Below are 14,810 nucleotides of genomic sequence, written 5' to 3'. Positions count from 1 at the left end.
TTTTAAAATATCCAAATTGAATTTCTAGAGATAAAATCTACAACGTGTGAGAAGAAAAATACACAAGATAGGTTTAACAGATGATTAGATAATGCAAGAGAAAATATTAGTGAACTTGAAGGAGTAATATTAGAAACAATCCAAAATGAAATCCATTGAGAACTAAGAATCCAAAAAATTGAAAAGAGCATCAGTCAGCTCTGGGACAACTTCAAGTGGCCTAATATAGAGATAATTGGAGTCTTGGAAAGAACAGAGAGAAGAAAGTTCAGAAAATATATTTGAGGAAATTCTGGCAGACAACTTTCCAAATTTCATGAAAACCATAAAACACAAATTCAAAGAGCTCAAAGAATCTTAAGCATAAGAAACATAAAGAAAACTATACTAAAGAACCAAATTGCAAAAAACCAGTGATAAATAGAAAATATTAAATGTGACCAGAGAAGAAAAATACATTACATACAGAGGAGCGAAGATAAGTAAGACTTCAGATTCCTCATTGGAAACAATGCAAGTGAGACAATAGGAAAAACATTTTAAAAGTACTTAAAGAATAAAACAGACAACAACAAAAAAACCTGTCAACCTAGAATGCTATAGACAGTAAGAATATCTTTCAAAAAATGAAAGTGAAATAGAAACGTTTTCAAGCTGACAAAAGGTCAAATAATTCATCATCAGAATACATGAACTCTAACAAATGTTAAAGATTATCCTTAAGGCACAATGAAAATAATAACAAATAGAAATCTATATCTACATAAAATATTATAGAGTACTGGAAATAGTAACTACAGACAGTCCCTGACTTACAATGGTTTGAACATCCAGACAACAAAGGAGAGTAAACTCTGAGAAATGACAACTAAATAAGGTGAGCACTGTAATTTTTCAGCTTTCTGCATTAAGGGAATTTATAGGTCATGACACAGGAAATATGAAGTGAAAGGAGCTTAGTAAGCTCCTTGATTTGAGGAGATAGAGATAAAAGTCTGAAGAGACCAAAACACTTCATTCAGACTAACAGGAAATAAAGAAATTTTGGGGAGAAAGTATTTACAAACTATCCATATGACAAAGGATTATGCCAGAATATATAAGGAACTCAACTCTATAAAAAAAATCTAATAATCCAATTAAAATGGGCAAAAGATTTGAATAGACATTTCTGAAAAGAAGACATACAAATGGCAAAAGGCATATGAAAAAGTGCTCAACAACACTGATCATCAGAAAAATGGAAATCAAAACTAAAATGAGATATCATCTCACTCCAGTCAAAATGGCTTTTATCCAAAAGTCAAGCAATAACAAATGCTGATGAGTATGTACAGAAAAGAGAACTTTTCTTCTGAAGTTTTTTTCTGGTTTAGGGTTTTACATTTAAGTCTTTAAACCACCTTGTGTTAATTCTGAATGAGATTTCATTCATGATTTGGCTCTCTGCTTGTCTATCGGTGTAAAGGAACGTTTGTGGTTTTGCACATTGATTTTGTATCCTGAGACTTTGCTGAAGTTGCTTATCAGATTAAGGAGTGTTTGGGCTGAGATGATGGGGTTTTCTAAATATAGAATTATGTTGTCTGCAAACAGAGACAATTTGACTTCCTTTCTTCTTATCCGAATGTGCTTTATTTCTTTCTCTTGCCTGATTGCCCTGACCAGAACTTCCAGTACTATGTTGAATAGAAGTGGTGAGAGAGGGTGTCCTTGTCTTGTGCTGATTTTCAAAGGAAATGCATCCAGCTTTTGCCCATTCAGTGTGATATTGGCTGTGGGTTTGTCATAAACAGTTCTTATTATTTTGAGGTATGTTCCATCAATACCTAGTTTATTGAGAGTTTTTAACATGAAGTGATGTTGAATTTTACCATAAGCCTTTGCTGCGTCTATTGAGATAATTATGTGCTTTTTGTCATTGGTTCTGTTTATGTTTACTGACTTGCATATGTTGAACCACTTGCATCCCAGGAATGAAGCTGACTTGATCATGATGGATCAGTTTTTTTGATGTGCTGCTGGATTCAGTTTGCCAGTATTTTATTGAGGATTTTCACATTGATGTTCTTCAGGGATATTGGCCCACATCAGAAAGCTAGAAAGATCTCAAATTGACACCCCAACATCACAAATAAAATAACAAGAGCAAACTGATACAAAAGTTAACAAAAGACAAGAAATAACTAAGATCAGAGCAGAATTGAAGGAGATAGAGATTTAAAAAAACGCTCCAAGAAATCAATGAATCAAGGAGCTATCTTTTTGAAAAGAATAACAAAATACATAAACCATTATCTAGACTATTAAGAAAGAAAAGAGAGAAGAATCAAATAGACACAATAAAAATGATAAAGGAGATATCACCACTGACACCACAGAAATACAAACTACCATCAAAGTATGCTATAAACACCTCTATGCAAATAAACTAGAAAATCTAGAAGAAATGGATGAAGTCGTGGACACATACACCCTCCCAAGATTAAACAGGGAATAAGTTGAATCCCTGAATAGATCAATAACAAGTTTTGAAATTGACGCAGTAATTAATAACCTACCAATCAACAAAACCCCAGGACCAGACGGATTCACAGGTGAATTCTACCAGAGGTACAAAGAGGAACTGGTACCTTTCCTTCTGAAACTATTCCAAACAATTGAAAAGGAGGGACTCCTTTAGGACTCCTAAACTCATTTTATGAAGCCAGCATCATCCTGATGCCAAAACCTGGCAGAGACACAACAAAAAAAGAAAACTTCAGGAAGTTGTAGTTTCAAACCTCCTTGAATTCTATTTGCATCAAATAAACTATTAGTTTGGCACAAGTTGAATATCTCTCAAAAACTTCAAAAAGCAGGTAACTATATTTAAATAGTATTGTTTTGTTTATCATTTTTATCTATGTTTGTACAGTAATTTTTATAATGGTTAAACATTACAGGCTTTGAAGTTACTCAGCTTGAATTAAAAAAAATACAGGTTTGCTAACTATTGACTGATTTCTTGGGTAGGTTGGTTCTGTGTCCCTTTGCTGTCATTTGTACATGTGTCTAATAATGGTACCTACTTAATGGGGTTAATGTGAAGATCAAAGAGCTAATTCATGGAAAACAGTATAGTATGAAGCACTAGGAAATATTTAATAAATGTCAGCTATTGTACTTAATTTTAGGAGGTGATAATGGTTTTCCATTTTAGCAAGGAGTTAACTTTATGTTAAAATAAAATTTGAGAAATAAAAAAAATAATGGTCAATGTATAGAAAAATATTATATATAGTTAGTAGAAGGCGATAGCTAACATTATGATGGTGGTGACTAAACTTTGGAAAGTGTCATGCTAGGCTGTTAGTTATAAATGAGTTAACCAGTTCTGATAGGATCACCAAGAGGCAATGCCTTCCAAATCAAATGTTCCATGGAAATACTTCAAAATTTCTTAGTGACCAGTGAACTTATTACATAAGTTGGCACATGCCAAACACTCCATAAATATTTGTTGAATGACCAATTAATGTTTTTAACTGATATACAGATCAATAGAATTTTCTTGACTAAAACTCACCTTTTCTATTTTACTTTTTAAGGAAAATATTGAGTTTATTTTCAGCCATCCCATAGCCTAACTCTATGCAGACTTAGGGTGGATTTTTCTAGTCATAATAAATGGCAACTTTGCCAACTATACATTAATATTCAAAGCATATGGATTTTCTTGCAAGCAGCAGCAGCAGCAATAGAATGTTTCATGGCTGACTCACTAGAGAGCTCTGTCCCAAAATGTTACTTGCAGAATTGTTGCTACAATCTTAGCTGAGACTATTAACAGCTGAGGAAGTTGAAGACATACACCCTCTCCCTACTTTTCTATGAATTCCAAGTTCTATCCTCAGACCAGATAAAACCAATAGATGACTGTTTACCTGAATCTCACTACTTAATATCCTCTAAATATGTCTTCATTGAGGTTTTTTGTTACACCTCTGAAGTTTATTAACAGTATTAATAACATAACCTTTTTTAGGGCATGCTGTTGGATATTTTCTTTAAAAATCCATGCTCACAAACACTGTTTGTTGTGAAATATCTCTTATATAAAAACCTGCTGTGCAAATTCTTTTCAGAAAATGAATGAGCATCCTTCATTTTATTATAAAACAAAATTTATTTGACTTACGGAATTTCATTTTTGCTCCTGAATTATGGAAAGCTTGAAACTGAAGTTAATGTCCTTTCGCAGTAACACATATTAGCTTGGGTTTTTAAGGGAATATATACTTCCTATTGCTATGACTTTTATTTTAAATTTCTATTTTAATAAAATGTTTTCTAGATTTATTTTATTGTAAGCCATCGATAATCTTATTCAGAAGCAAGAAGTGCTAGAAAGCAGTTTAGGCAGTTTAGAAAAAGTGCACACTCAAACTCTCCGTGTTCAAATCCTAGCTCCATTGCTTCTCAGCTGCTATTCTGACATTTTGTTTAATCTTTCTGTGCCACATTTTTCTTATCAATAATGTGGGTACAAAAATAGGAAGTTTATTGGCAGGATTACATCAGTTAATGTTTAGTATAGTACCTGGCAAATCATAACTGAAAATAAATATTAGCTATTTTTCAAAACTAAGGAATGTGACAAATAATGAACAGGATATAATCATTATGAAGAATAAACTGATAAAGAATTGGTATAGCTAAAAATTAAATGTTGAGTTTTCTCACTTCCAAAACTAATGTACCAATTTTTTGTAGGTTTGTCATTTGCCTAGGCCTAGTTCTAGTATTAGATATGCCATGAGGGAGGGCATGTTCAGGGCTGGCTTAATTCAACATTTAATTTATTCAGTGTCTATTATATTCTTCACATATGCTCTGGGCTCTAGGGATACAGAAATAAACAAAACAAAGTCCTAGCCCAATGAATAACTTTCTAGGTTTAAGATGGTCTAAGAGAAAAAAGGCTAACTTCAGGGAGAAATAGCATCCAAACCTCAGAGAACGCTAATATAGAGTAATTCCAAGAGAAAGTATGTGACCTGGAACTTCTACTTCCAGCTGAGATAGGATAACAAGAAACAGAATTACTCTCTTGACTTAAACAACTAAAAAGCTGGACAAAATATATGAGACAGGTTTCAAATCTTTGACAACAGCCAGCACAGTCCAGTGATCACTGAGAAAAGAAAAACAAACTTTTCCAACATATTGCCTAGAGGTAGTTTCTAGGTCATAGACAATGTACAGAATGATACAGGATTATATAATAAAGAGATCTAATTCTTTTCTTGGGTAGGGATTCCACGGCTTCTCTTGGCAGATCAAGTCTAGTCAACTCATTCCTTCCCACACTGGCAATATACATTTCAGTCAATGACATGGATGAAGGTGGAGATCGCATACATGACAGGAAGTTGGGAGGGATGTGCTAAGTGATGAAGTCAGGATCCAAAACTATCTGAACAGGCTGTGACCAAATTAAACATAGCAAGATGGGCCTAAATATGCATATAGCTAAATGATCTGTTACTTGATGGAAAGAGACGTTTGCATATCAGTGTGTATGAAAGATAAATGAGGGCTTTAGGTCACAGTGAAGGTACTAACAAAACATTAATGCTTAGGGTGTTTTCAAATAAGAATATAGAATGAGAACTGTGATAATTCCATCCAATTAGACCATAAATGACTATTTTTTTCTATATCAACATATTATTTGATTTGAATCAATTTTGTGTAATTAAAATGTTACTCTGGCTTCAAGTCAAGAATGAGTTGGAATTGGCTAGAAGCAAGGAGATCAGTTAGGAAGCTAATGCAAATGCCCCAGTAAAGGATTATAAAGACTGGATTATAGTTTGAATGTGTGTGAGAGGGTAAGGGAAAGAGAAGTCAAGAATGAATTCTCTGTTTCTATTTCTAGCAACTGGGAGAAGAACAATGTCCTTTATCAAAGAGACAATTCTGAAGAAGGAGCATATTGGGAGAAAGATAAAATAAATCCAACTATGGTTATATTACACTTGAGATGCCTATGAAATATCCTAATGGAGCTGTCAATGTGATAAATGCACAGGTCTAGAGCTCAGGGGAGAGTGCCAGCAAGATATTGGAGTTTTTACCATGTAAGTGGTAATAGAAGTCATGGATGCATATAAAATAAGCCCTGTCATACCATAGTAATCTAAGTATACTGTTTGTTTCTTACTTGTCTGTATGCTCAGTAGTTTGTTTCAAGGTGTTTCACATATATCTGTGTGCTGTAAGAGATGCTCATAGTCTTTGATTTCCCATATATTACATCTGCTTCTTTCTAGCTTCTAAAATAAGCCTCTATACACAGTACATAACACTGCAGACATTTTCAATAGAGAAACCAGAAAACATTACTCTTGTTCCAACTGGTGTCTGGTGAGGATGCACTTTTTCTCCCTTACAGGTATAGCATTCCACATTTGAGGCAATGGATTTCTAAGGAATTACAGGAATTTTGAAGGACTTTTTTTTTAACCATGATGTGTATCCTGGCAAAATAAATATGCATTCTCTTATTAGAGCAGGCAGCCAGGAATGCAGCACTCTGGGAAATCCCTGAAGTAATGAGCTCTGCAGTGTAAAGATCCATGTGAATCATTTTCAGGCACAAATTGATTGAGCTTGTCCCTAAATGAGAAATGGTTTTATGGAGCAAACATCTGTGGCCTTGGTGGACCTCAAAAAATAAACTTACATTTGAAAGTTTTTTAGTTAATACCGGGAAACAACTGTTGGGTGTGTGTGTGTGTGTGTGTGTGTGTGTGTGTGTGTGTGTGTGTGTGTGTGTGTGTGGGTAAGATGTGTTTCTGCAGAATCCTACTCCACCAGGAAACATGAGTTTTACATTAAAGTTATTTGCCTTTCTGTACATGACTTTGCCTTCAGTCTTTCACTTGCTGAAGCTGCAGTGCTGCTCTATTCTGATGTTACTTCAGTGCAGATGGAGGCATGTCTTTTGGCAAGGTTCTGTGTTTATTATAATCTCTGTGATGTAAATTTCTTCTTTAACTTTCTCTTTAAATACTTAGAATTATGAATGTGATTTTAATTAAGGATTTCAAATAGAAACATTTCCTTTTTCTTAAGACAGTTTTCAGTTAGAATATTTTAGAGTTTTGAGAAATACTAGATCCCCAACTCACAAAGTGCACGAAATAATCATAAGTTATTCCTTTAAGCTGCCATGGTGTGGCTGAGGTTACAGGGCATGGATATGAATCACAGTCACAACTAAGTATCCTGTAACTCTTTTTTGCCCCCTTCAAATATCTACACTCTATTTGCAGATTTGGAAAACATTTACTACATTACATCATGGGCATTTTTCTTTTATATAAACTCATGCCTGGTAGGGGTAGGTCTTTGCCAGGCCTGGCATTTCAGATCAGATACTGTTTTTGCCTCTTTTAGACTTGTGACCTTGTCACTTAGCCTCTATGAACCTCAGGAGCTTCATATGTGTAACTCAGATATCCTGCTCTTACCAGGTGCAAAATGAAAATTCAAAATTAAATGACTCTATATGCTCTGCTTCCTTTTGATTATTAAATATATATATAAATTAATATGCTTATTTTTATATAGAAATGACTCTGCAGAGCCATTACAGAACCCAAGTAACAAATGCTGCCCCCAGAGGCGAACTGAAGGTAAGAAGGAGACTTATTTTTCATTATATGTCCTTTTGTACCATTGGAGGTGTTTTCCATGTTTAAATATAACTTTGTTAAAAACAAAGAAGCAAAATAAATGTGAATACAAGCCCCCATCTTGTGAACTGTGAGAAATACTTCTTTTTCTTGGTTTGCTTTTTCAGTTATTCCTAAGATTGCTTTCCCAGTCCTAATTGGTTAATCCTCTCTACTGTCAATAGGAAGTCTGTCAAGCCAACAAAGGATGTAAACCCTGCTGCTCTCTCTATCCCCATAGTGTTGCTCCTCTATTTGAGGACAGCTCTCAGAACCCAAGAATCCTGACCAGAAGCATAGCTTTGTTTATTTCCAGATCTAGGACTGCACCCTCCTTTCTCCATAGTCTCTGGCCTCAGCACAGGCTGCAAGCAGCTGTGCAGGAAGAACAGAAAGAATGATGAACTCATAGAATTGCCAGGTTTTTGGGAGGTTTACTCTTGCTGGAAGCGGTTGACTCTTTTCTTATGGATAGGGATTCCATGGCTTCCCTTGGTAGATCAAGTCTAGTCAACTCATTCCTTCCCACACTGGCAATATACATTTCAGTCAATGACATGGATGAAGGTGGAGATCGCATATATGACAGGAAGTTGGGAGGGATGTGCTAAGTGATAAAGTCAGGATCCAAAACTATCTGAACAGGCTGTGACCAAATTAAATATAGCAAGATGGGCCTAAATATGCATGTAGCTAAATGATCTGTTGCTTGATGGAAAGAGATGTTTACATATCGGTGTGTATGAAAGATAAACTAGGGCTTTAGGTCACGGTGAAGGTACTAACAAAACATTAATGCTTAGGGTGTTTTCAAATAAGAATATAAAATGAGAACTGTGATAATTCCATCCAATTAGACCATAAATGACTATTTTTTTCTATATCAACATATTATTTTTGAGAGAGACAGTAATAAACTGCATTTATAGAAAAACAATCAAAATGGAGAAGAACATGAATCATTGTGATGATGTTTAGTTATGATAGCTAGCATTTGTTTACCAGTTTCTATGTACCAAACATTCTCTTGAGTGCTTATACTAGTTTTTGTTGTGTAAGTGTAGATTACATTATTTGTTATTAAATATTCATTCCTCCCTCCCCTGCATCCATTGGAAGTGTATACTCTTCCACCCCATTTGATGTTGAATGTGTGGCTATGTGACTTGTTTTGGGCTCCTGGTTGGCAGAGTTTACTTCCCCTCCTCTGGACTTTGGACTTTAGCACAGGACTTCCTCTTATCAATGGTAAGCTAGAAGAGGTGGGAGGCAAAAGCCCAGCTTTTTGTGTCTCTTCCCTCCTACATTCCTGCCTTTCACCATCAGATGAACATGCCTTGGGCAGCTGCTAGTCTGAGTAAGAAGGGGCATATCTGGAGAAGACCCAGACTCAATCTGCAGCCATTGGAGTGAATTCCAGCCAAGACCAGCGTAGATCAGTTGAATCTCAGACAACCTCTAGACAAGGGAGCTAGAAATAAATGCTTATTGTTGTACACTATTGAGTTTTGGGGGAGTTTGTTACACAGCACTATTATGGCAATAATTGATTAATATATTAACAGACAACCTCAAAGTCTCAATGACTTACAATTTTTTTTTTCTCAATTACATGAGTCAGTGTGGCCCTGCTAGACATGGCTAAAATAGGCTAGGCTTGGTTTCAGGGTGTAGACTGGATTCAAATCAGCTTTGTGTGCTTTCTTATTTTCCATATACTAGTGACTTTCTGGGGCATATTCTTATAGAAGACCATTAGAGTATAAAAGGCTAAAAAACCGTGCAAGTATATTAAAGTTTCTCATTATATCACTTCTGCTAATATTCCATTGGCTAGAGCCAGTCATTTGGCTAAACTCAACATCACTGAGACAGGAAAGTATGCTCCACTCACAGTAGTGGGCCCTGCATGGTGGCAAAGAAGATAAATGTCAAATATTTTAACACAGAGAGTTTATGGAACGTTCAGAACAATGACTGTCCAATCTAGCCCAGTGGTCTATACAAATTGTTTATTTGAATCTTTACAACAATACTATGGAAGAAACACAATTTCCCTATTACAGTTTGGGGAAATTGAGATACAGAAAGGATAGTAACTATTCAAATATCATATTGTTAGCAGGTTGTTGTCATAAGATTTGAACCTTAGGAGTATGATGACAAAGACTGTATAATTTAACAGTCGGTTTCACCTCCTTCCAAAGATGCCCTATGATCAATGTCTAAAACATGCAGAGCTGTTTTTCATGGAGAGGAAAAGCCATGTGTTGACCATCTTCCTAGCTCTGAAGGGCTATCATATGGAAAAGAGAGATAAGATTTGTTTTATGTGTCATAAAAATGTGGTACCCTTGGTAGAGGTAGTGGGTAGAGAGATCAAAGGATTATACATTTTGGCACAATTTAAAAAAAACTTTTTTAACAGTAAAAACCTCTCAATGATGGCATGTATCCAAGTAAATACCTAGGTGACTACAAGGCATGGATGTTATAAAGACGATTCCAAAATAATATGAAAAATCAAGTTAGCTTGAAAGATAGTTAAAACTTTAAGAATTCTTTCAGCCAAGAAACTCTATAATTCTATGAAAATTATTCTAAAAACATAGACGCAGTCATTCTCAGTTAATAAAAGCTTTCATTACAGTAGTAATAAAGCAGAGTTTTTCAATGTCCAAAACAGCTAGAAACTTTTGGAGCTAGCTAATAATTAAGAATCTTGGCTGGGTGTGGTAGGTCAAACCTGTAATCTCAGCACTTTGGGAGGCCAAGGCAGGAGGATCACTTGAGGCCAGGAGTTCAAAACCAGCCTGGGCAACATATCATGACCAACTTTAAAAATACAAATAAATTAGCCAGGCATGATGACATGTGCTTGTAATGCCAGCTACATGGGAGGCTGAGGCTGGAGGATTGCTTGAGCCCAGGAGTTCACGCTTGTAGTGAACTATGTTTGTAGCACTGCACTCCAGCCTGGGAAACATAGCAAGATACCAAATCTAAAAAGTAAAGTAAAATAAAATAATAACCCTACAATGACCTCTAACTGTTCAAATGAAAGAGAGTCACATGTTTCTCATTTTTAAATCAAAAGCTCAAAACAATTAAGCTTAGTGAAAAAGGCATGTCTAAAGCTAAGGCCCAAAGCTAGGCCTCCTGCACCAGTTAGCCAACTTGTTAATGTAAAGGAAGAAATTATTGAAGAGCATAGAAATTTCTCCTCCAGTGAACACAGAAGTTATAAGAAAGCTAAGCAACCTTATTTCTGATATGGAGAAAGTTTTAGAGGTCCAGATAGAAGGTCAAACCAACCACATCAATCTCTTAAGCAAAAGCCTAATCCACAGCAAAGCCTTACCTTTCTTTAATTCTTTGAAGGCTAGAAGAGGTGAGGAAGCTGCTGAAGAAAATTTGGTTCATGAGGTTTAAAAAAAGAAGCTGTCTCCAGAACATAAAAGTACCAGATGAAGCAACATGTGCTGATGTAGAAGCTATAGCAAGTTCTTCAGAAGATCTAGCCAAGATAATTGTTGAAGGTGGCTACACTGAACAACAGATTTTCAATGTAGTTGAAACAGCCATCTATTGGAAGCAAGTGCCATCTACGACTTTCATAGCTGGAGAGAAAAAGTCAATGCCTGGTTTCAAAGCTTCAAAGGACAGGCTGATTCTCTTGTTAGGGGCTAATGCAGCTGGACTTGAAGTTGAAGACAGTGCTCATTTACCATTTCAAAAGTCTTAGGTTGCCTAAGAATTATGCCAAATCTACTCCGCCTGTGCTCTATAAATGGAATGACAAAATCTGGATGAGAGCACAGCTGTTTAGAGCATGTTTTACTCCACCAGTACCCAACCTGTTTGGCACCAAGGATTGGTTTTGTAGAAGACAATTTTTTTGTGCATGGTGGAGGTTGGGGAGTGTTGGGGAAGAGGATGGTTTCAGGATGAAACTGTTCCACCTCAGATCATCAGGCATTAGTTAGATTCTCTTAAGGAGCATGCAGCCTAGATCTTTTGCATAGATCCCTCTGATAGAGAGGTACTAAAAGATTCATGACGGTTTTATGCCTGCTAATCCAATATCCATTCTAAAGCCCATGGATCAAGGAGCAATTTGGACTTTCAAGTATTATTATTTAAGAAATACATTTTGTAAGGCCAGAACTGCCATAGGCAGTGATTCCTCTGATGGATCTCAGCAAAGCAAACTGAAAACCTCTGGAAAGGTTTTACCATTCTACATATCATTAAGAATATTTGTGATTCTATAAATGTAATCCATTACATAAACAGAACCAAAGACAAATATCACATGATTATCTCAATAGATGCAGAAAAGGCCTTTAAACAAAATTCAACAGCACTTTATGCTAAAAACCTCAACAAACTAGGTATCAATGGTACATATCATAAAATAATAAAAGCCATTTATGACAAACCTACAGCCAACATCATACTGAATGGGAAAAAACTGGAAGCATTCCCTTTGAAATCTGGGACAAGACAAGGATGCTGTCTCTAACCACTCCTATTCAATATAGTATTGGAAGTTCTAGCCAGAGCAATCAGGCAAGAAAAAGAAATAAAGGGTATTCAATTAGGAAAGGAGGAAGTCAAATTGTCTCTATTTGCAGACGACATGACTGTATATTTAGAAGACCCCATTGTCTCAGCCCAAAATCTCCTGAAACTGATAAGCAACTTCAGCAAAGTCTCTGGATACAAAATCAATGTTCAAAAATCACAAGCATTTCTATACACCAATAACAGACAAACAGAGAGCCAAATCATGAGCAAACTCCCATTCACAATTGCTACAAAGAGAATAAAATACATAGGAATACAACTAACAAGGGATGTAAAGGACCTCTTCAAGGAGAACTACAAATCACTGCTCAGTGAAATAAGAGAGGACACAAACAGATGGAAAAACATCCCATGCTCGTGGTTGGGAAGAATCAACATCATGAAAATGGCCATACTGCCCAAAGTAATTTATAGATTCAATGCCATCCCCATCAAGATGTCAATGACCTTCTTCACAGAACTGGAAAAAAACACCTTAAACTTCATATGGAACCAAAAGAGAGCCCACATAGCCAAAACAATCCTAAGTAAAAAGAACAAATCTGGAGGCATCATGCTGCCTGACTTCAGACTATACTACAAGGCCACAGTAATCAAAACAGCATGTTACTGGTACCAAAACAGAGATATAGACCAGTGGAAGAGAACAGAGTCCTCAGAAGCAACACCACACATCTACAATCATCTGATCTTTGTCAAACCTCAGAAAAACAAGCAATGGAGAAAGGATTCCCTGTTTAATAAATGGTGTTGGGAAAACGGCTAGCCATGTGCAGAAAGCAGAAACTGGAATCTTTCCTGACACCTTACATTAAAATTAACTCCAGATGGATTAAAGATCTAGACATAAGACCTAACACCATAAAAATCCTAGAAGAAAGCCTAGGCAAAACCATTCAGGACATAGACATAGGCAAGGACTTCATGGCTAAAACACCAAAAGCAATGGCAACAAAAGCCAAAATAGACAAATGGGATCTAATTAAACCCCAGAGCTTCTGTACAGCAAAGGAAACAATCATTAGAGTGAACTGGCAACCAAAGGAATGGGAAAAAGCTTTTGCAATCTACCCATCTGACAAAGGGCTAATATCCAGAACCTACAAAGAACTAAAATAGATTTACAAGAAAAAAACAAACCCATTTAAAAGTGGGCGAAAGATATGAACAGAGCTTTACAAAAGAAGACATCAGTGATGCCAACAAACATGAAAAAATGCTCATCATCACTGGTCATCAGAGGAATGCACATTGAAACCACATTGAGATACCATCTCATGCCCGTTAGAATGGCGATCATTAAAAAATCTGTAGACAACAGATGCTGGAGAGGATGTGGAGAAATTGGAACAATTTTACACTGTTGGTAGGAGTGTAAATTAGTTCAATCATTGTGGAAGACAGTGTAGCAATTCTTCAAGGACCTAGAAATAGAAATACCATCTTACCCAGCAATCCCATTACTGGGTATATACCCAAAGAATTATAAATTACTTTATTATAAGGACACATGTACGTGTATGTTCATTGCGGCACTGTTTACAATAGCAAAGACCTAGAACCAACCCAAATGTCCATCAATGATAGACTGGATAAAGAAAATGTGGCACATATACACCATGGAATACTATGCAGCCATAAAAAATGATGAGTTCGTGTCCTTCATAGGGACATGGATGAATCTAGAAACCATCATTCTCAGCAAACTGACACAAGAACAGTAAACCAAATGCCATATGTTATCACTCATAGGTGGGTGTTGAACATTAGAACATGTGGACACAGGGAGGGGGGCATCACACACTGCGGTCAGTAGCTTGGGGCTAGGGGAGGGACATCAGGGGTGGGGAGTATGGGGAGGGATAATGAAGGAGAAGCACCAGATATAGGTGATGGGGGGACGAAGGCGGCAAACCACCTTGCTATGTATGTACCTATGCAACAATCCTGCATGATCTGTACATGCACCCCAGAACCTAAAGTACAATAAACAAAAAGAATATTTGTGATTCATGGAAGGAGGTCAAAATAGCAACATTAACAGGAGTTTAGAAGAAATTGATTCCAAACCTTATTGATGACTTTGAAGGGTTGGAGATTTCAGTGAAGGAAGTAACTTCAGTTATGGTAGAAATAACAAGAGAATTGGAATTAGAAGTGGAGCCTGAAGATGTAACTGAATTGCAACAACCTCATGATGAAACTTTAATGGGTAAAGAATTGGCTCTCACTCTTGAGTTAGAATCTACTCCTGGTGACAATGCTCTGAACATTGTTGAAGTGACAACAAGGTATTTAGAATACTACATAAACGTAAGAAAGCAATTGCAGAATTTGACTTCAATTTTGAAACAAGTTCTACTGTGGGTAAAATGCTGTCAAGCAGTATCATGTGCTACACAGAAATCTTTCATGAAAAAAGAGTCAACCAATATGGCAAACCTCATTCATCTTATTTTAAGAAATTATCGCAGCCACTTAAACCTACAACCACCA

The 14,810-nt window shown here is 36.2% G+C and overlaps 1 long non-coding RNA gene across 1 annotated transcript; it reads right to left on the bottom strand.

Annotated features, from left to right (window-relative positions):
• Positions 1-537: 537 nt before the first annotated feature.
• LOC119471732 lies at positions 538-14,253 on the bottom strand. The gene is made up of 3 exons (XR_005200802.1): positions 14,151-14,253; positions 10,534-10,537; positions 538-548 (listed from the first exon to the last, which is right to left on the bottom strand). It is a non-coding gene; the product is annotated as an uncharacterized LOC119471732 (long non-coding RNA).
• Positions 14,254-14,810: the final 557 nt, after the last annotated feature.

Source organism: Cebus imitator, unplaced genomic scaffold (genome assembly GCF_001604975.1).
Source record: "Cebus imitator isolate Cc_AM_T3 unplaced genomic scaffold, Cebus_imitator-1.0 Scaffold71, whole genome shotgun sequence".
Lineage (NCBI taxonomy): Eukaryota > Metazoa > Chordata > Mammalia > Primates > Cebidae > Cebus > Cebus imitator.
This window is presented reverse-complemented; position numbering and strand designations above follow the sequence as displayed.